General features: G+C 41.0%; 1 protein-coding gene across 2 annotated transcripts in view; it reads left to right on the top strand.

Moving 5' to 3' along the window:
- LOC134202781 (large neutral amino acids transporter small subunit 1-like) overlaps nt 1-21917 on the top strand; it is a 121578-nt gene that overhangs the window by 38340 nt on the left and 61321 nt on the right. Inside the window, exon 1 of one of the 2 annotated variants that reach the window (XR_009977342.1) lies at nt 294-703. The exons of the other annotated variant lie outside the window; for it this stretch is intronic. The gene's annotated coding sequence lies outside the window, so the exon portion shown is untranslated. Of the gene's footprint in view, nt 1-293; nt 704-21917 lie in introns of those variants that run through there. 2 annotated transcript variants of the gene reach the window in all.

Here is a 21917-nt window from a genome sequence, read left to right as displayed (position 1 = left end):
TGACTGCTGGCGTGGCTGATGTTCTGCTCGAAAATCACCATCCGCGTTTCCAAGCGAACACGTCGCACACGTCGCACCACCGCCGCACCGTGAGTTCATCAACGGAACCTAAATGGTTTCGAATTCAGCGCGACGACGCGACGTCGACGCGTCATCGACGTCGCGTACGTCACCGTTCAGACTCGACGCTCGCGCTGCTGGTGTTGCCCACGAGGACTGCGACGCAACGGACGGAAAAAGGCTTTGCTCGATGGTCCGATGTGGCGGTTCCTGCCATTCGAAAACGGTCGCTTGTACAGTGAGCATTGCACGTTGTGGGCAGTTGGTTAGTCGTCGTTTGGCGCGCGAAGTTTTTAAGGCGCGTGTGAAATCTCGTGCGGGTTGCAGTAAACGCGTGCGCTGGATTTTGCTGAAGAGTAAGAATTTTATTCATTTCTTATCGTCCGAAGTGAAACTAATGGTGGTTCAATAATCTTATGAAAATGTGATGCTGGAATAATTAAGCGCTGTGATTCAGTGTTCAAAGTGTTAATTTGTGAAATTGAACGCGAAGCGAGAACGGGTTCCTAACCGGTGATATAAACTGAAGAGTTTCTACACGTAGTGCTTTACAGTCAGAAGAAAAGACCACGCAGTAGAACATATCGAGCAAGGATAAACTGCTCGTTCGTCTTTATCCAAGTGGCGGATCGTACATTGAAAGGTATGACGGCGATTTTTTTTGTTTTTAATAAAAGGGTTGAAAAGACGATATACGTCGCGACTAAGGGCGGGTTCCGTTTCACATCTTTTGTCCAGTGCTATTACGAAGTTCACATTTGGTGGAATTCTCAAAAGAAGGGGAATTTTTGCACATTCAATTGATGGCCGTCTCGTTGGGAAAACGTCAGACAGAAAGGAATGCTGGAAGAAAATGTTCCTTTATTGGATAACAGCCATGTGCTTTGAGAATATACCAAAACAAATTGAGAGACCGCTCAAAGTGATAAAAATTGAACACGAGATCCGATCGAACTGTGACCTTCGTAGTCGAACGATTGTTGTCGTCAAGCATAAACAAGGCTGTTGTTAGTGATCAATGCCTTTCGGAAGGAATTTAGTTTAAGGTGAAAGAAAAGTAGTCAAAAATAAATCATCTTTACAAGGTGTGTTCTTATACATTCGCTTTCTGCTAATTTCGCTTTCTGCTAATTTTAATGTAAAAGATACAATTAAATTTAAAATTCTACTATCATGTTCTTTGTGAGACATTTAAATACAGCAAACCAAATGTCTAATCACAGGTTTTGGAATGAAATTTAGTTCTATTTTTTATGTCACCGTGCAAAAAGTCTTTGAGGCAGACGCTCGCTTTTATTACGCTTTCTATGGAAATTGCGACAAAGTAAATTTATCGAACAAATTTGTATATTCCAAACAAACATTTATATTCCCAACTTTTTACGATTCAGCCCCGGCTCTATGAAATGAGCAAGGAATGTAAAATAACAGCATTGCCAATGACAACGACATTATCCTCTCTTGTAAATGTTGGGACAAACTCAACTCGCAATAAACGTTTGTCCCAAACTGCAACAGAATAGGACAATTATCGCCTGCCACGCATTTTGAGAAGTAGTCGGTTTCCGATGATGTTTTTGGTTAAATAAGTATCAGTTATCATAGTTTAGACATAAACTTAACCATCTGTTGACATGATTTTTGTTTTACTTCTAAAATATACAAGTTATCGCAGTTTGAAAAGTTCACAACAATTACCTCTCCATGTTTGTTGCAAATAAAATGGAACGCAACAATGTCTTTATCCTCTGCAGATGGGGACAAAGAGTTATCGCTATTCTCTTTTGTCGCTTGTTTTTTGCATTTTTCAGCGACAATTACATTCCTTGGAAATGATTGTTCTTGGAGTGAATGAAAGTTGTCTGAGAGGGAAGATCTACGGTCATACAACATGTAAACTTTATGAATGCATTTGGCCGTCATAAACCTACTGGAATTGACCTCATGTACCTAAATCAATCATACAAAAGCAATCAGAAAGCATATTGTTTTGATTCACATTTTTGCATTTTTTTTTTTGCGTTGCGCACGTATGACATCGAAAAATAAGCCCGAATCGCATGTTTACGATTACGACTAATATGGGAGTTGCTATCCTTGACCTTGAGCTTGCCAATGCAATGCAGCCTGAATATTTGACAGACTGTCTGATCGAAAACACTGTACTGTCTCCATCATGTGCTAAACGGCCCGTCAATGTGTATTCAATCCGAAGGACAACTAGTTGAAGCGTCAAGAAACCACATCAGCCCAAACCAGTGCGCCAAAAATAATAAGCATCCACTCATTGCAGTGCCGTAGTTCCGCTCGGTGCGCGATAAGCAATCAAATCGTGCGCCAAATACGCAATTAAAAATAGTAAACAGTACACAGCGGTCCGGCCCAGGACCACCAAACGGTAGACGTTTGCAAAATATTGTGCGACACGTATAAATCATCTCCATATGATCCAAACATTTGTCTCGCGGTTCGCGGAACAATTTATGGTTCACTCAAATTGTAGGTGTTTCATTCACTAGACTGGAGCGCGACGCACCGCACTTCCCGCGGCGTGAATCGAATGGTCTGCTGTACGGTTCAAAAGCCTTTCAATGCGACACGTGCTTTGGCGGTTCAAACTCATCTGGTCCGATGTCTAAGAGGTTTCTAACGTATCACAAAACCAGTTTTTGTTTTCGGCGCACCATCCCCTGAAATGTCGATTTAACCTGATGCTGATGAATGCTGCATCAGGGTGCTAAGTATCCATATGCTGGAGGGGCTTGAACAATTTGACAAAAGAATATTTGAATCAATCAGAATATCTTTTTAAGCATTCTTATGCTTTGATTCCATAAAAACAGGTTAATGCATCTGACGTAATCCTTCTCAATAAACGTATGACTATATTGGTATTGGTTTTGATAGAATATAACTACTGATCATCTTTGGACGCAATGCCTTCCAAAGAAGTAAACTTTTCACACGAAGCTCTTTTGATGCAGCTCCTATATTAGGTTGAATTAGTATTCAATTTTTGACTATGCAATCCTATACCCCGAGGATGCTTGTTTGAAAATGAGACACGATAAAAAAGATTTTCAGACAACCGACGCTAGTCCATAAAACAAGATTATCGCAGTCTGATACAAGAGCAAACAGTTGTGTTCACTATTAAAAGCGTCTCATTCATGTTCATTCACCTTTCGGATGCTGTGAACACTCTAATTTTCATCTGCTCAGTGACTGAATAAAATTGTATTGCCGTCTCTTTTCTTCCCACGGAAATTTTACTCAATTTCCATCAACAGTAGGACTACTCATAGTTTTGAGTAGTTCTGCTTTTGACGGAAATTGAGTAAAATTGGCAATAGATGGCAATACAATTTTACCCAGTCACTTAGTTGGTGAAAAGCGTGAAGCTTTTGGCCGAATACTGTTTGGCCAATAGAGTCGATTCACCGAGTGCCATTTGCCGAATACAAATATATTTAGATAAGGTTTTCTTAAAAAGTAGACTAATTGCGGAAATCAATCGAAAAATTAAGCTACAAAAGATAACGAAACAACGGGTAACCATTTGTACTATACTTCACCTTATGGTCGCACACACGGCTTATTAAAATGTTTACGGCTATCTAGAATTTTGTTTTTCCTAAGTTTATTTAACTGAAATGCTTTCTAGAATTTCAAGAATTTCTCTGTTTTGGTCACGGAAGTATTGGATTATGTCCTCCATGTGATGTTCGCTCGAAATCTGTCTATCTGTTCCAGTCGAGACACGTTGACGTCTTCGATACAACATTTGCTCACAGCCATTTTTGGTCCTTTCGCAAAACAATCTCCATCTCGCCCAGGTACTTCAACACCGATCGGCCGGTTGCTTCGACCTCCCGGCTGATGGCTCTGAACAAAGAGGTCACCTTGTCTTCCTCTTCAGCTCCTGCAGCACTTTTCGATCACATAGCAGCGTTAGATGATCGGAGCCTTAATTCCGTTTGACGCTCTAGCCTAGAGAGAAAATGTTGTAAGTATCGTATTTTTCGTTCAATATCCAAGAGATTTTCAATGGAGATGAGACAGGGTCTGTAGATTAGGGAGGATGCAGTTTGGCATTTTAAAGCAGCCACTTTTGACGAATGTTGAAGAATTTCTTTAACTGCTGTCTTTGATAAATTAAAAATTAGATCCATGACCATGACGTACCTTTGACGCAATTTACCGACACTTTGCTTTCAAGTTATTCTTTGAAATGTCCATATAAATGAAACGATCCACAGTAGTAGGAATTAACATCTATTGGCATGTCGTTTGCATGAAAATGTCCCTATAGGAAATCTATAATATTCTATAATAGTTTCCCTATAAGACAACCACGACCGTACTTCACAGTCGATCGAAATTTTTATGGATCCAATTCTGTATTTTGTTTGCACCTGGGACGGGACTTGCGAAGAGGAAAAATAATGCTGTCAATGAGCAGCTCGAAGTAGCTCGAAGTTGTTCCTGTCCTGCTCGTTCTTTTTGTCAACAAGCGGGCATGAGCGTGACAGGAACAACTTCGAGCTACTTCGAGCTGCTCATTGGACAGCACTAATGTAACGTTACCTGCTGTCAGTCAACTACTGTCACGAACTGTCACATACAGCAGCAGCAGCTTTTTGTGTGAAAGTATTGGTATCCCATATGCAGTATTTCACATGATTTTTGTTTTACGACTTTACGACTACGACTTGGAAGAATATTCCAAAAAAGCCAGGCAGCTTATTAATAAACAGTTATCTCTCGATATAAAATTCTATGTAGAAATAAGTTTACAAAATAGCATTGGCGTAAATAAGGGGGGCCACACTCTGAAATAAATTTAAACTAAATAGATTAGAAGTCATACTAAATGACTATTCGCCTGGTTGACCCCGGCTAAGTTTAACTGCCAACAAAACGAGCTTAGTATAACTTTCGTATATGTAAAAAAAGTATATTGTGGAAAGATTGTTTAGATGGATTCTGCATCAGATCATTTTGTTTATGTTTGGATTTTGTTTATTAATAATTTTGTAGACCAAGTTTAATCACAAAATTTTATTTTATAAAAAATATAAAATGACAAATTGTTGAAACAAACATTATAATCTTATCCTATACCATCTATACCATCAATAAATATTGGATTGCCGGAACAGTTGGATCATCTTTTTTGATGAGATTGTTGCATCTTCCTGACAGTCTCGAAATGGTTCCAGCTCGGGTTCCAGCGAGGGTTCCAGTCTGTAGTCGAATGAATCACCATGCTCGTTACGTTGCCTAGAACATTTCGGTTGATTTCAGTAATTACATGTGATTTAATATGTACATGGCATACCAACCTTTCCTTGAGCAGAACTCCCGAACCTGATCAAAATAGGTCGTCGACTTCTTCACAGTAGGATTCCGACCGCGCAGCTTGTGAAGATGAATAATGGCAATCCAGTCACGAAACATTTTATGTTGGGGAATATCCCAGGAATTTTATTTTCTTTAAATTAAATTCAAACTCCTGAAAACAATACAACTCCACGTGATTTTTTTTCTGACAGGTCTCCTGAATACTAATGAAAACTAATTTTGCAATATTCATGCATAGTATAATTTTCAATGCTTCATAGTATATATTTTATACTATCGTTCGTTTAATCGTCATATATAAATAAAATGATTAAAACTTATACTATTTCCGTTTTTTATGATTCCTGAGTGCAGGGGAGGCTTATCCCTCCCTAGAAAAAAAACTGCTTCCCTAGGATTTGAAAAGTTAGTTAGCAGTGATATCAATTTTCAATCCATCAATGAATTAGCGATCCATCAAGCAGAAGAATTGTCTCCCATATTCAGCCTATCATAATGAGATGAGAGATGAGAGATAAAGGAACTTGTTTCTGATTTCTGAGAAACATTCCTGTATGGCAGTGAAATTGCACTTGGTATTAATTATGAAAAAGCAGTATCTAATGAATTATTGGCAGTGGCTGATTTTCTAACCGCCGCTGTCACATCCAGGCGCTATAGTATATGCGTAAAATAGCCAACATGAGTTAACTGCAAGATATTTGTATGGCGAAAGACATCTAATGCGGGTCTTCTCAAAATTAGGAACTTTTGATGAAAAACTATTTGGTACCGGTTATGTAGGAAGGTGTCCGCTACTACGCCTACCAAATATTTTTTCGATGAAGTTGCTTAATTTTGAGAAATCGAACCTTAGATGCCTTTCGCCATACTGATTTCCGAAAGTCAGCTCCTAGTGTGCCGCTGCAAGCACGCTTAAAGTAGGCGATTCATTGATTTAAAAGCTTCAAAATAAGCTTGATCTGAACAACAACGGAGACGCACCAAAAGTTCAATCAAAGCAATCCTGGTATTTCGCCAGCAGTCAAAGAGATGTGGTCAATCATCACGAACTGGAAGACATCATCTCCCAGTTCGAGACAACAACACGTACGGACGTGTTTTTTGCTCGCGCATTTTTTCCAAGTGTTTTTCTCGTTCGTTCGCTGTTTACGTTTTCGCTTGTCGCGTTGGCGTTATTTTCTCTCGGACTCGTCATGGGAGACTCGGTGGCCGATTCGGTCGCTGGAAAAGTGCCTAAGCGCACTGCTCTTGGAGGCGCGGATAACCCCTCCAAGCAGCTTTTGCAGAGCAACGTGTTCTCTCCGTTGCCACTTGATGACGCCGGCAATCCGCCGAAAAAGAGGAAGAAGCAGCAATCGCAGCTGCCGCAGGTGCAACCGGAGCGGAAGGAGAAGTGCCCGCCCGTGTTTGTCAAGGGCGACCCACCGGATTTGCGCCCAAAAATTCGCCAGCTGATCGCTAAAGGGCTGAAATGTACTTTTCGGCTTTGCAGCGAGGGCGTGAAAGTAATGCCGGCAAACAAGGACCATCATCAATCCGTCATGGAGTTCCTCGAGGCCCTCAAGTATGAGTACTACACTCATGACCACCTGCGAGGACTCCACGACATGAAGGAAGAGGAGCTAAAAGCTGAGCTCGAAAGTTGCGGATTGAAACCGGTGGCCGTGCACAAGATCGCTCGTCACGACAAGACGAGGAGATATCGCGACCAGCTTTACCTGGTCCACCTGGAGCACGGCTCCACCACGTGGAAGGACCTGAAGCTGGTCGGCGTTATAAATTACACCGTCGTTGACTGGGAGCGATATCGGCCAGTGCACCGCGACGTCACGCAGTGCACCAACTGCTTCAATTTCGGGCACGGCACCAGAAACTGCCGCATGAAGCCGCGCTGCAACAAGTGTGGCGAACCCCATCCGACTGATGAGTGCGACAAGATGGAGGTGGCCGATCCCAAGTGTGCCAACTGTGGCGACAAACATCGGGACACCACAAAGGGCTGTCCAAAGCGAGCCGAGTTCCTTGAAATCCGGAAGAAGGCTTCCACCAGGGCCATGCCGAAGAAGAACCGTGTTCCTGTAATCAACGAGGTGAACTTTCCAATCATCCCGGCTCCCCGTCGTGTGATTCCAATACTCCCACCGCTACAGCCGCACAAGCGGCTGGCCGCGGCAGCGGCATCGGTCCAAGCTCCAAAATCGTCGGCACCATCCACCAGCGAATGGCTCCTGCTCCCTCCTCCTGGGTTCCGTCGGCAGCCAGAGAACGAAACTGTCCCACCATAAGAATCTGCTCCGTTCTATATTCCGGAGCAACTGATGCCGATATTCGCACAGCCCGCCACTCGGCTGCGCAGATGTAAAACCTGTTTCGACCAGATCTTCACTTCTGGCATGTTCATTACTGAAAATAGCTGCTAGGGTGGGACGCTTGCTCGCTCAAGAGCAAAACAATCGAGATGAAGGATTTCCTTGAGGAGAAAGAAATAGACTTGGCATTCATCACCAAAACGCACCTGAAACCGGTGGTGAACGTCAACATCCCTGGCTTTCGCATCGTGCGACTCGACCGGCCAACCAGGGGAGGCGGTGTGGCTATCACTCTTCGCTACAACATCAACTGTCATCTGCTTCCAAGCTTCCAGCTGAGTGTCATCGAGGCCATCGGTGTCGAAGTGACTACTTCCGTCGGAACAATCACGCTCATCGCGGCGTACTGTCCAACGCAAGCCAAATCCGACGATGGATCATCGGCTGCCCTTCGGAGGGACATCGTCAAGCTTACGCGGAGGCAAGGCCAGTATGTCATTGCCGGCGACCTAAATGCCAAACAGCAAGCCTGGGGCAACAGTCGCGGCAATCGAAACGGCACCATCTGGAGCAACGATATGGAGGAAGGTCACTACACGATCTTGAGCCCGGATTCCCCCACTCGCCTGAGTCGATCCGGTACCCACGGTACCCACGACCGCCAGCTGTGCGCCATCGAAGAGGCAATCTCGGTGACTAGAGTGCAGCATGTCCAGACGGCTCGGCAGGTAAGCAACTCCTTAAACATCGATACACTCACCAAAGATTTGATTCGATTGCGGAATGTCACTCGCAGGCAGTTTCAGCGTACTGGACTGCCTGAGCTTAAGGCACGCTGCAATCGAATCACAAAAATTATCAAGGCCAGAATGGTGGACCTCAAAAATAACGACTTCTCGAATAAGAACCGCACTCTCCCAGATTATTCTAAGCCGTTCTGAAAAATGACCAAAATTCTAAAATCCAAGCCTCGGCCCATTCCACCTTTGATCCCACTAGACAATAATGGCTCTTAGGATCGCTTGATAACTCCTGCAGAGAAGGTCGCTGAAATAGGTCGTCACTTCGTCAGCTCACACAATCTTGGGCAGAACATCGTCAGTCCACACGAAGCAGCCGTCAACGAGCATGCTAACAACATCCATTTGATTCCCAACGACTTCTCGGAGGAGTTGGAGATCTCAGCCGATGAATTGACGGCCTATATCAAATCGTCGAAGAACATGAAGGCCCCAGGCTTCGACAGCATCCTGAATCTCGAGCTCAAACACATGAGTGCTCCGTTCTTTGAGCACCTCTCGCTGATCTTTAATCAGTGTCTCCGGCTCAGCTACTTCCCATCGTCCTGGAAGTCAGCGAAAGTCATCCCCATCCGGAAGCCTGGGAAGGATCCTTCCTCCCCCAAAAGTTATCGACCCATCAGCCTTCTCTCAGGGTTATCCAAGCTATTCGAAAAAGCTATTCATCATCGGATACTTGAGTCTGCCTAAAATCGCAACATTTGGCTGGAGGAACAGTTTGCTTTTCGACGCGGTCGATCGACCGTACACCAACGGACCCAAGTTACCAACGTCCTCAGGCGTAACAAGTCTGCTTCGAAAACATCCGCCATGGCCTTACTCGATGTCGAGAAGGCATTTGACAATGTATGGCATGATGGCCTGGTGTACAAACTACAACGCTACAATCTTCCCAGCTACCTGATGAAAATCATCAACAATTAACTATCGGCAAGGACATTCCGGGTCTCAATCAGCGGAGCGAGTTCCAATGCGCACAGCATCGTCGCAGCTTTTCAATCTGTTCACCTCCGACATGCCAGAACCCCCAGAAGGTGGCATTCTGTCTCTGTTTGCAGATAACACCTCCATCGTCTATAACGGTGGAGTGATCAGAGTGCTAGTGTCAAATATCCAACGAAGCCTGGATGCCCTGACAGAGTACCTCACCAGCTGGAAGATTTGTATTAACACGGCGAAGACTCAGGCCATCACTTTCCCCTCTCTAAATCCCTAAACATGTTCCGCTGTAAAATCATCCTCAATGGCACGACTGTGGAATGGGTCAATGAGGCTGACTAACAAGCTTGACCCTCGACAGCAAGCTTATTTTCAGGCAACAGGTTGAGAAAACGGTGAGAAAATGTAACGTTTTGTTGAAACTTCTGTACCCTTTGCTCAACCGCCGGTCGTAATTGTCCCTGAAAAATAAGCTTGATGTCTACAAGCAAATCATCCTTCCTGTGATCGAATACGGCATGCCGGTCTGGGAGAGCTGCGCTAAAACCCACCACCTCAAACTTCAACGGGTCCAAAACAAATTCCTGAGGATGATCCTCAACACCCCTCCCGGGACAAGAACATCCGAGGTCCACCGCCTGGCCGGGATAAAAACCTTACATGAACGCTTTGGTGAGCGTAAAGAGAAGTTTAGGGTCTGTTGCCTGCTCTCGGACCAAGAAGCGCTTAGGGCGCTAGTTCCAATCTAGGTTATCAAATTTTTAATGTAAATATTAGTGTACAAAGTAGTTAGATTATTAAATTTTTAAACACACTAGCGCATCCTAAAGGCCGTCATGATCTACTATATTTTAAAACTCAAATAACAAAATTAAAAAAAAAATCATATCGAAGTTGGAGGGCCAAGCCGGCCGATCACTGTACATGTAAAAAAATAATTGTAGAACAAAATGACTGAATAAAGAATAATTTTACTACGCGCGCTTTTGATCGGGATTTTATGAAGACCGGTCCCGCAGCATGGGAGACTGAAAATTCAAAGCATCCTATGAAATTTTCCCGCAAGATGCTGAATTTGGTTATTGGCTGTAAATGAATAATTTGTCGGTCTGAGTGACGTTGCTGTAGAAAATTTCATCTAAAGTAGCTACTGTATCGAATTAGCTGTCGTTGGCAGAAAGTGAAAATTTTGGCAAGATTTTTGGTTTTGCTTCTGTTAGTATTTGATTTTATGCAAAACAATGCCACCGAAATAGGCCAGTTTTGTAATCAACCCTGAGAACATTTGTCATAAATTTGCACGCTGAGATTTCTCCAAACAAGTTGTTCAAACAAAGAAGCTTCGATTTCACTTGTTACTACGATGCACTCAATGTTAAAAGCATGCAGACGTATGGTGAAATTAACAAAATTTGGAAGTCGTTTGTTGTAAGCATCAAATATCATATGATTTGATTTATGTTTTGTTCGAACAACTTGTTTAAAGAAATCCTAACGTGCAAATTTGTGACAAATGTTCAGCTTCTGATTTTTAAGAATTTAACGGTAAATCGCACATCAACAATTATATTACTAAAATTTTCAGGGAAAAAAGAGGAATAATAATATAATAAATTAGCAATCATTTGTCATAAATTCAAGAATTTTGTAGAACAACGACTTTTAAGGGAAACAGTATTTTTATGCACTTAAAAGCTTGAAAATCACTTTTACATGGACAAAACGTGAACGGAACGAATAGCAATGTTCACAAGACTTGTAGAGCACACCAAAAGCTTCCGTATAGAGGTTGTTGCGATAGTTTTCGACGTTTATATCTCTTGTTGGATTTTTTCCAAAATTGAAAATAGCTCAAAAACACTAAATTGACTTGAGCCACCTTGAAATTTTATCCGAATCAGCTGAAAATTTGACAGGAGGCTTATTTTAGCATAAGAATTGTGATTCTGGGCTGACCGGTTGAATTTTCGATACTTTTTGAAAACATGAAGAGGTCTAATGCATATGGGCCATGCGTCTCCATCTGCTCCTAACACGCTGCACAGCATTATCAGTTCACTGGCGCATGTCCCCTCCGAAGAAATCAAAAACATCCGAACAAATGTGCACAAGCGGACTTTATCATCGCTGCTTCTTCGGACTGGATTAAAAAGAATGCATTTTATATCAGTGCTTAAGATGCCTTATCGAGTTGGATACCCAAATCCAGATTCAACCTTCTGTGAGGTGCCCTCTGGCGAATGTCGTATGTCGTCAACTGGCTGCTTCCGTTGAGATTCGTTATTTTAATGATGACACGAGAACCGACTCCAGCAACCGACCGCCTACGAGACGGGCGAGATTTTCGGTAAATGGCAATTTTCGGCAATCAAAGTGAATTATGCTTATGAATCGCTATCGACTCGACGACCCGTGTGGCTAGTTGCCATCGGCGGCAACAATAAACACTTGGAACTATTTGTTGAAGAATTGGAAGAAATGAGCTTAACGAGTCGCGGTCGATTTTTGCGAGAACAGTATTTGCGTATCAGAGGTGGGAGGAAACATACAAAGTATGTTTCGTCTCCATGATGATTAATTTATTTCTAAAAATATATAATCGGTTGGTTATTTGATTCGAAATCACGGATAACACCATATTGACCTTCTAAACAGAAATTCCCACATATTTTCTGAAAAGGCTTCTGCTAGATAAATAGTTACGATTGATTATGGTTAACAATTAAGCGTAACTCTCAATGGCACAGATTTTTTAAATTGATGCCATTCGCTCCACTAAGGTTAATTAATTAAGAATTCTGCGGAACTTTCTGAAAAAAATATGCTGTTTAACCGAAATCTGAAGAAAAACATCTTCTTCTAAACTGATTAGACACAGGGCTTGTATTGCTGTCTAGATTCAAGTAATAAAAATGAATGGAATTACTGAAATCAAGGATACAGAAAATTTTGCCAATAACGAACAGTAGCGAAATGCATATAAAAAAGCAGGAAATTTGGTTTTAGATACTGTACGGAAATTGAAAACTTTGAAAACCATTGGCCAAACTGCCATGAAATATGTATAGCTGAAAACATTGTTCATTAGCACCTGACCAAACTCAAGACATTTCTCAAGAACTATTCGTTTCATCACATAAAAATTCCCCCAATGGTTACGTAAATGACTAAGAGCTTCACCAGACTAGACGATCCAAGAATGATTAACCTGATGTTTACTTCCTTTGGATATATTTTGGGGGCTATCCACACAGTATGCAAGTGATAACGAAATAAGATGGATTTTTTTTTCAACACTCAATTAATATTTTTAAAACTAATATGGAAAAGGGAAATGAAAAATCTAGAATACAGTTTCTTACGTAATTTGTGGAAGACCTCCCAAAGGAATGATTCGCTCAAATTGCTAAAAGCTTCAAAACAAACCATCGGTTTGTTGTTCGCGCCGAGCGCGCGAGTGTGCGGCTTGAACGAATGCGAAAGAGTCACATGACGTCAGGCCGCGCGGCTCTCCAGTTAGGTAGGTAGGCGGGTACACGAACGAAGTAGCGGGTCCGCTGACGTGCCTCCAAATTATGAAGGTCAGCAAGCCAAGTTTTTTGCGCTTCCGCTTGGCGCAGATTTTGTTTTCGATTGAACAGCACAGCATAATTGATTATAATGGAGGGAACGATGATGAGTGGCACTTTCGAGACTCAAAACAAACACCGTGATTGAGTGAAATGTCGTAACCCCGAAATGTCTGCCACGATAATGATTTGCGCTCGAGGAAGAACTTTGACGGCGGATGGCAAAGGTGTAGCAAAGTAATTCGCAAATGGTCATTTTCCAAATATAAAGCCGAACTGACGTACCCTGGCAGCACTGATTAGAACCGGTTTCTCCTCACGTTGGATTGCACAAAAAATGACCTTGCTCGGTCTGACGTGTGGTTCGCCATGTGCGGCATGAAACAATCACCTCTAATGAGAGTTTTCAAATCGGTAAAACGGTGATATTGGTTTTGTCGCGAATTTTGAAACGGCGATTACACGGCGTAAGCGGTTCAGTTGTCGCGTTAGCTGAATGGAGGAAAAGGAAAGTTCAAAATCAATTTCGCTCTGTTGAGAATTATTTCTAGAACTTGGGGTGCTCGCGCGAGCTACTGCAAAATGTGATGCGGTTTGACAGTTAGAAAGGTAAAAAAATAACCATGTAGGGGTCATTGAATGTGAATAAATATAGAACAATGTATAAGACCGATCAGCTGATCGACATTTCACCATCTGCTGCCATAACGGCTAACAGATTTGATATTTTGTTGTTGCACAAAAAAGCATGACAAGCCGTCATCATGTCGTCTTAGCCATGATCATTTGATTTTGTTTTCTCAAGTGTCCCTTGATTGGTATCCAGCCTTCCGTAATTTGGCACGGCACATGCTGGCAAAATTATTTCTTGAAGGTAGAGATTGAATTTTTATTTTTGGATAAGCGCTTTTGTTCTGCATACAAACTTTTATGGGGAACTTATGTGCTTAACAGCATAAATAGATTCCGATCTATCTTGAAGTACCGTCAGTTGAAGTAACAATACTGAATAGAGGAAGTATAAGTCGTTCAATTTTTAAAGTCAAATACAATTACTCCTATTTGAACAAAGTTCCTAGCTAAGTGCCCAAACTATCGATCTTACTTCATATTATGAATTCATATTATCATATTGGACAGTACTGAAAGCAATGTGTACTGCTGTGTTTATCTCGCCAGGTTTTGAGTACCCTTTTACCAATCACCATTTTCATATGCCCTTTCATCGAATTCCATAAGCTGCCAACAATTAATGGGTGCCTAAGATACTTTTCTGGCACTTCCGAACCAGCCTTCAACGCAAAGTGTACCCTCTATGGTCACCTTCTCCAGAGCCTAGAGCTGGGTTTGGCTTCACTTTTCGAAGCAAGGTTCTGATTGAGCAGAGCTTCTTCGTGTTCAGTGGCAGTTAAAATTTCAGACCTTAGAGGACACTTCTTTTGGGGTTTACCTTTACAGTTGAACGAGAACCGCCGTAGGCAAGTAGTTAGTCTTATGAGGTTTGGAAGAGTTAAACGCAACGTGAGAATCCCGCTCGGAGGTATAGTTTAAATAACTGCTGATGCTTGCGATGTCAACCTTCGATTCAAACTGCTGCTTTGAAACTTGCATGCTTGATTCTTGATTCCAGAGACATAATTTCAAACTCCATCCCACAAATCATCTTGTATCCCAATAGGGTAGATGTACCAGTCGTGGCTATAGCACCAGTTGTTGCACTAATGCATTATACAACAAGTGGCACATTACACCACCACAAAACGTTTTCTGATCAGTGATCCATATTCATATGACACGATAACACATTTAATCTCCTCCAAATAAAACAAACCATAATAGTAAAAAATATTTTGCTTAATTTTTGTCATCCTTTGCATTAGTTGTCACACTAGCGGTTCCATTATGACAAATCCCTTAAGAAATCAATGAGATTTTCCATAATAAGAACCAAAATTTGGAATATTGGCACAACTGGTACATGTGTTCCAGTTATGGGTTAATCCATTTTGAGTACTATGTATCACAAATTTGAATGCGGTTTTCACATTTGTTTTAAGGAGCAGGAAGAGAAGCCTTCCGCTTGACATATCAACACCACCCATATGCCTTTTATGTATATTTAAAAAAAAATTGTTCTCAAGGGTGTTATTGATCATTTAGTAATTTGCGTTCGATCATTTAGTTGTTTTCCAATAACTCATTCCAGAAGCTGAATTTCAAAATGTGTTGTAAGGTGGACTTCTAGTGCAAAGGTTTTTTACAACTCCGCCTAATGGTTTGTTGTTAGAATTCAACTTATAACGGAATTATAGCGCTACTTGCAGTAACTTAAACTAAATGATTGAATTTTTGTTATAATTTAGTCTAAGTTACTGAAACTATATCTATAACTTCGTTACTAGTGGAACTCAAACAACAAACCATTAGGCAGACTTGTAGAAAAACCGTCACACTAGAAGTCCACCATATATCACATTTTGAAATTCTGCTTCTGGAATGAGTTATTGGAAAACAACTAAATGATCGTACGCAAATTACTAAATGATCGATAACACCCTTGGTTGTTCTTAGCTATGGCGACGTTTGGTACACCCACGATACACAGTTTGCAAAAAAACCTACCATCTCGATAGATGCGAAGAAATCCAGCATTTTACAAATATGGAAACTATCCGGAAAAAAAAGATGTGTACCCTTCTGATCAAAATGACCCAAAAAAGATGCACCAACAATAGCGCTGCAGACTACTTCAGTGTGGGTGAAGACTGCCTTTTATTTCTCCTGGATGATCACTTTCAAAACTTGTGGATTGTTTGAATTCTATATTCTGAGGTTGAACCCTGATCTTTGCAGAACTTCCAGAAACTTCTTACAAAGCTTCACGCCACTTTCCACCGTATGTGGATCAACGTACGTTACAGTTGTAAGTTTTAACGTTCGTAATGGCTTGTGAACTGATTCTCTCCAACATATTTTATGAAGCACCTTTTCTTCCTCGCTTAGCCATACCATGCGGTATGTTGCATTTTCTCAGTGTCTTCTACATCTGCGTACCTGAAAAACCCATAGCAGATTACAGGTGCTTCGGAGGCCGTATGTTACGGCAAGCCCCACCATCAAGACGTCATTTAAAGCGATTTCGGAATCCGAACCAACTGCGAATCACTCTCAGTTGGTTCCGGCACTGCACTATGCAGGATGTAATATTCCGCACCAGAATCTCCACAATCGGGAAAAGGCCGGGAAAAGGCAAAGAGTTGTTCGATCAAAATCATATGGCCGAAGTTCACTAATCTGGAAATTTTTTGGACGAATATGACATTTGGTCGAACAAACCCTAATACTTTGTTCGCACTAGTGCCTTGTAACATGTTATTCAGCTATCTTGATGAGTTTTCTTTTGTCGATAATTTGAATAACTTGTTATTCAGACCGTAGCACGAACATAGTATAAAACTGAAACCCATCTGGCCCAATGGACAAACGGCCGAAAATGTCGTTCAGCTGAATTGATAATTTTGCCAAAAACGTCGCATCCCAAGCAACACACATGTTGTTGAGAAGTTAAAGTAACTCAATTACAACCAAATTTGGTCATATTTGAGTTGCTGCAACCAAATCAGTGTGAATTGTGCTACTCGGGATGGTCGAAAATGTCATCTGACCGAACAGGTAATTTGCTTAGCTTAGCTTAGCTCGATTGACTGCAACAAAAATACACACCGATCACCAATTGAATAGCCTCCTTGGGATTTGTAGTCAATTTAGGATTAGGAGAGGAATATTATACCGACACGCATTGCTACAAGAGACCTCTACATCTCTGTAAACGCCATGATAGAGGGATAGTTGGATATATCAGAAGGTAATATAAAGGAAGTCGCCTTAGTAAGCGACTAAATAATTGTTTTGTACGAAACTATGTTAAAGTAATTTATTGATTTATTGAGCACAAAACAGAACCAAACATTTCGATGACCACTGCGACCGTTCTGCATTGGCGTCGCGCTGACCCTAAATCGCCGGCGGCAGCGTAGTATGGACACCTTTTAAAACGATTTTGTTATCTGACCTCCAGGCTATCGGTAAGAGCGATGACCTATTGTCACCCCGATGGCGGTACGCATTTACAATATTCTACTAATGTTTCTTTCTATCGAACCGGTGTACAAGTACTAGAATAAATCATTTCGAATGATCGTGCCATTTTTCTACATATCTCACGAAAACACGAACACTCACTTAAGGTGGTTATACAACAAAGCCACAAATCGGCCATCTTGGAAACCAAGTGCTTTTTTCAGTCAATTTTCAAGAACACGGATTGAAAGAACTTTAACGAACATAGTGGTGATACAATCGTAAGATCATTTGCTTATTTATGCTTCACAATCGACTTCAGTTTCAGTACTGTATGTACAGTATTATGTCGTATTTTATCTATTGAAGATGGGAGTATAAACACATGTGATGAATTTAAAATTCACCACGGGATTGATTGTATAATCACCTTAACTAGCTAGCAATTTACTCACCCATACGAAGCACAACAAATATTTCAAGACAAAATTTCCAAAACGACTTATCTGCTTTTGTAAACAAAGATTCAAACGACGATTTGACGAATCTGGCAGGGAGAGCTATCAGATTCGTCAAATCCTCGTTTGAATCTTTGTTTACAAAAGCAGATAAGTCGTTTTGAAAATTTTGTCTTGATTTATTCCAATGATCACAAGATTGTTCTGCATGCTGGACGAAGCACGTTCCGACGCGAACTAACCACTTGCTAATTAATTCACTCACCCGCATAAAGGAGAGCGAATATTTATTTCGAAGATCGTTATGCGTGCCCGACGTAGCACGTTTGGATGCGATCTCATATATCACTGACCGCACTACGCAGAGCCACAAACCCGGATTAGGCGTATTTCTTCCTATCTGAAACACAGCCGATCGCGCACCAATTCAATTGACCGAACATTTGGCCGAATATATCATTTGGCCGAAATCTCTGTTGGCCGAAACAGTCGTTAAGTAGGACAGGCCATTTGGCCCACAATGTTATTTGGTCGAACGGTCATACAACCGTGAATGTAGTTCAATGCACGGGTTCAAGAGTCACTCCTGACGGAATCAAGTTTCAAAGTGCTCGCGCTTTCAGGGAACACCACTCGATACGAAAGCAACGCACAACTGTCATTTTATTATTTCACGCATGCTGCGACGCAGCAAAGCAAAATCAACAAAATTACAGTTGTGCGCCGTCTCCGTATCGAGTGGTGTGCCCTGAAAACGTGAGCACTTTGAAACTTGATTCCGTCAGAGTGACTATAATGACTCAAATTGTGAAAAATGTGAAGTAATTAATGATAATTGAAAAGCAAGAAGTAAGAAAGACGAAGTGAAAAAATAACCGTGAACCTTCTCACTGCTCACTCCTCATTTCTTAGCATTTCTCATTTTTCACTGTGAGAAATGATGAGTGCGATATTTCTCACTTCTTATTTCTATCATCTCATTTCACATTTAGCACATTCATTGTTGTTCGGCCAAACAGAATTTTCGGCCATATCACCTGTCGGTCAAATGACATTTTCGGCCATACGATCTGTTTCGTAAAACAACATTTTTGAACGTATGACCAGTTCGGTCAAATGACGGCTCTGGTAGTTGTCTACTTTAGGACTGCTTTGTATTAAGACTCTTTAACAGACAAACAGCTCGTCGTGTGACATGATTTTAACTCTCAGAACTTGGATAGCTCCTCAGATAGGATACTGCGTAGGTGTAGAGTTTTCTGGAACACTTCCAGCAACGATTCATCCGAGATGTGTGTTTTGAAGAACCAATCCCGACCCAAGAAGCTTCGTTTGTGCAGCCAACAGAAAATCGTGCTGTGCTGTCAAAATCACATTCACGACGCCGGATTCGTTGAAAAATACCAGAATTTCGCTGCGGCAGATTCTTCAATTCAGATGACACATAGCATGGACAGATCGAGGCCAACACTGCCTGCTGGCTGATTGATGAACGACCACACCCATTCCAAACATTGGAATTCAATGTCTGAGACAAGAATTCGGACATAACCCCAATCTGTGATCGGTTGTCCAGCGAAGCGCGTGCCAGTACGGAGTTTCCATAGCGATCACCGTGCTTCATGATAGCGGTAAACAAAAGCGCAATATTCAATTGGTAATATACGTTTGAGATTTTGGCTTTCAGTCTTTTGGGATCAAAAACGGGGTTTTATGTTTTCATCGATAGATGTAGTGTCACTATTCACCTGCATCCCGAAAGATTTGGTTCGTCATCAACAACTGGGTCAACATGAAACAAAACACCGACATCAACTTGGATTTGTTCCTTGAGATCACTGAGTTCTGTATAGACTGCAGTTACTTCCAGTTTAAAGGACAATTCTTCCAACAAGTGTTTTGACAGCGATGGGTAATCCGCTGTCACCCACAATAGCGGATCTGGTAATGGAAACATTAATGGATACCGTCACAAAACGAATCAGCTTCCCAATACCAGTACTGAAGAAGTATGTGGATGACTTGATACTGGCGGTACCCAAGAGAAAATTGATGAGGTAATTGAAATTTTCAACCAATATCACCTGAAAATACAGTTCACCGTGGAGGTGGAGAAAGATGGTCGAATTCCGTTTTAGACTTGCTGCTGGTACGTCAAAAGGACCAGACAGTTAAAACCGAGTGGTACATGAAACCAATAGCTTCCAGTCGTTTCATTAACTACCATTCAGAGCACAGTTTAAGGCTCAAAGTGAACGTCGCCACAAACTTCATTCACCGAGTGATGGATTTCTCACCAACCTAGATACAAGAACCACCAAAAACATAATTTTCTCCCAACTCAAGCTGAACGATTACCCCACCACGGTGCTCCCCTGACCGTTATTACCAAAAAAAATCTTCATCAACTGTTACCTAATACCCGGAGCTGAATTCTGAGGCTATACTGCATCTCTGGTCGAAATTTGAAAAAAATCGTAGGGCCCGTTTTGGAGTTACGCCCTTTTTAAGACGTAACTGATATATATCGAAGAAGTGCACAGGATTCTGTTTCAACACGATCTAAATTTTCTAAATTGTATCCCTATCTAGAATGAATATCGTATATAAATAATCATCTGACTTTTCTCTGGATTATTAGTGGTTTTAGGAACATGTTGCATGGATTTTGGTCGTAAATTAAAGCCACACGATCAAAAATTCGACCGAAACAAAATCGTGTGAAAAATAGAATTCTGTGTATAAAATCTCATCAAATACATATTTCTCAACTTCCAAGGCATCGTCAGCGATAAAAAAAAAGATTTTCTTTTGTTATATCCATTAGAATTCTATACAAAATTGTTGACTATGATGATAAGACTTATCCAACATTTATTCCTTCTGATTCTTTGTCTACATATATAGCTTTGTATGTGGAAGAAGAATCAGAAAGAATAATTTTTTACTGTTACGCCCTTTTCAAATGTTGGTCTAGTAATATGAGATTTGTCTAAGAACATTTAAAAATAAGATTAGCTTCATCTTAAGTCTACATTCAATTCTAGCCAACTACGTATGATTAACCCTTTTTATTTATGTTTAAATTAAATGGACAATATCAAATGCACACATATCTTCTTTTCGCAATAAATTTCAGCTCGCAAGAGTTGGGTTTTAGTTTTATACAACTTCGGCGTATATGCCGATATATATTCATTGTGCCATCGCTGCCCATGGCCGAATGTATTAGAAAATCCTTTTATATGAAACTTTGGGATATGATATTTGGAGGTCTTCGGAAGATCCTAACTTTCCCAGGAGACAACGAACTTATCAATTGCGACATAGAATCCAGGTGAAGGTTTATATTAGGAGTTGCAAACATTTTGAAAATGCTTCAAAACCTTTAAACGAAAACCACAGATGTCATTCACATAGGGTAATTGTATCACTATTAATAACATGCTCCGATAACGCCAACAATTTTAGATTTAGAGAAATGACATATTAGAAAAAAAGTTTTAAGGTCCATTAAGGGCTACTTGCTTATACAAGAACACAATTGTACATAACATGTGACAAAAGTTATTCTATATAAAAGTTATTGATTTCGACTTGAAACGTGACATTTCCAATGCTCTCGTGCATGCTTACTGCTGAAAAAAACAAAACAAAAATGAGAGCAACGCAATTTGCCCTTCAATTCTATGTTTTTGATTGATATTGGAATGGGTACATGCATTCAAGGAGCAGTAACCCATCTGTTCTTTACTTAAGCTTCATCCATACATACATCAACAAACTTTCTCAAATCCGCATTATTTTACAAAATGTGCGCAGCATCGAGAAGATCGTGGTATGCTCAGTGAAGCCGTTTTTATGCTTAAGATACCTTTGAGGTATCAGACATAACCCTACACCTTAAACCCATAAATCTGCCCAGTTCGTTTTAACACTGCTTTTATGTAACGTTAACGAACAAAGAGTTATCACGTGGATTGAAAGAGGAGGACACTTCATCAATATAGAATCACTGTCCTTGTCGGGAATTAGATGTATTTTTCGCAGCATGCCCGACTTTTTCAATTTTTATTAGTAGCTGAATATTTACAATAGTCCTGGAAACGCCGCTCTCAAGTTTTTCTCGGCTTCGCAATTAGTCATTATTCCTATTATCAGGTTTATAATCTTAAGGTCATTTGCAATAATGGACTCGAAATCGTTCAATTTAACAAACTGTTCCATATAAATACGGTACGAATTTGCCAGGTAATAAGTGTGGATACAAAGACAGCACTTGTAGCCGATTGTCGCCAGGTTTTGAAATTTTTGTTTGATCTGGAATTATTGAAA

Source organism: Armigeres subalbatus, unplaced genomic scaffold (genome assembly GCF_024139115.2).
Source record: "Armigeres subalbatus isolate Guangzhou_Male unplaced genomic scaffold, GZ_Asu_2 Contig141, whole genome shotgun sequence".
Taxonomy (NCBI): domain Eukaryota; kingdom Metazoa; phylum Arthropoda; class Insecta; order Diptera; family Culicidae; genus Armigeres; species Armigeres subalbatus.
Note: the sequence above shows the minus strand (reverse complement) of the source record. Positions and strands in the feature narration are given on the sequence as shown.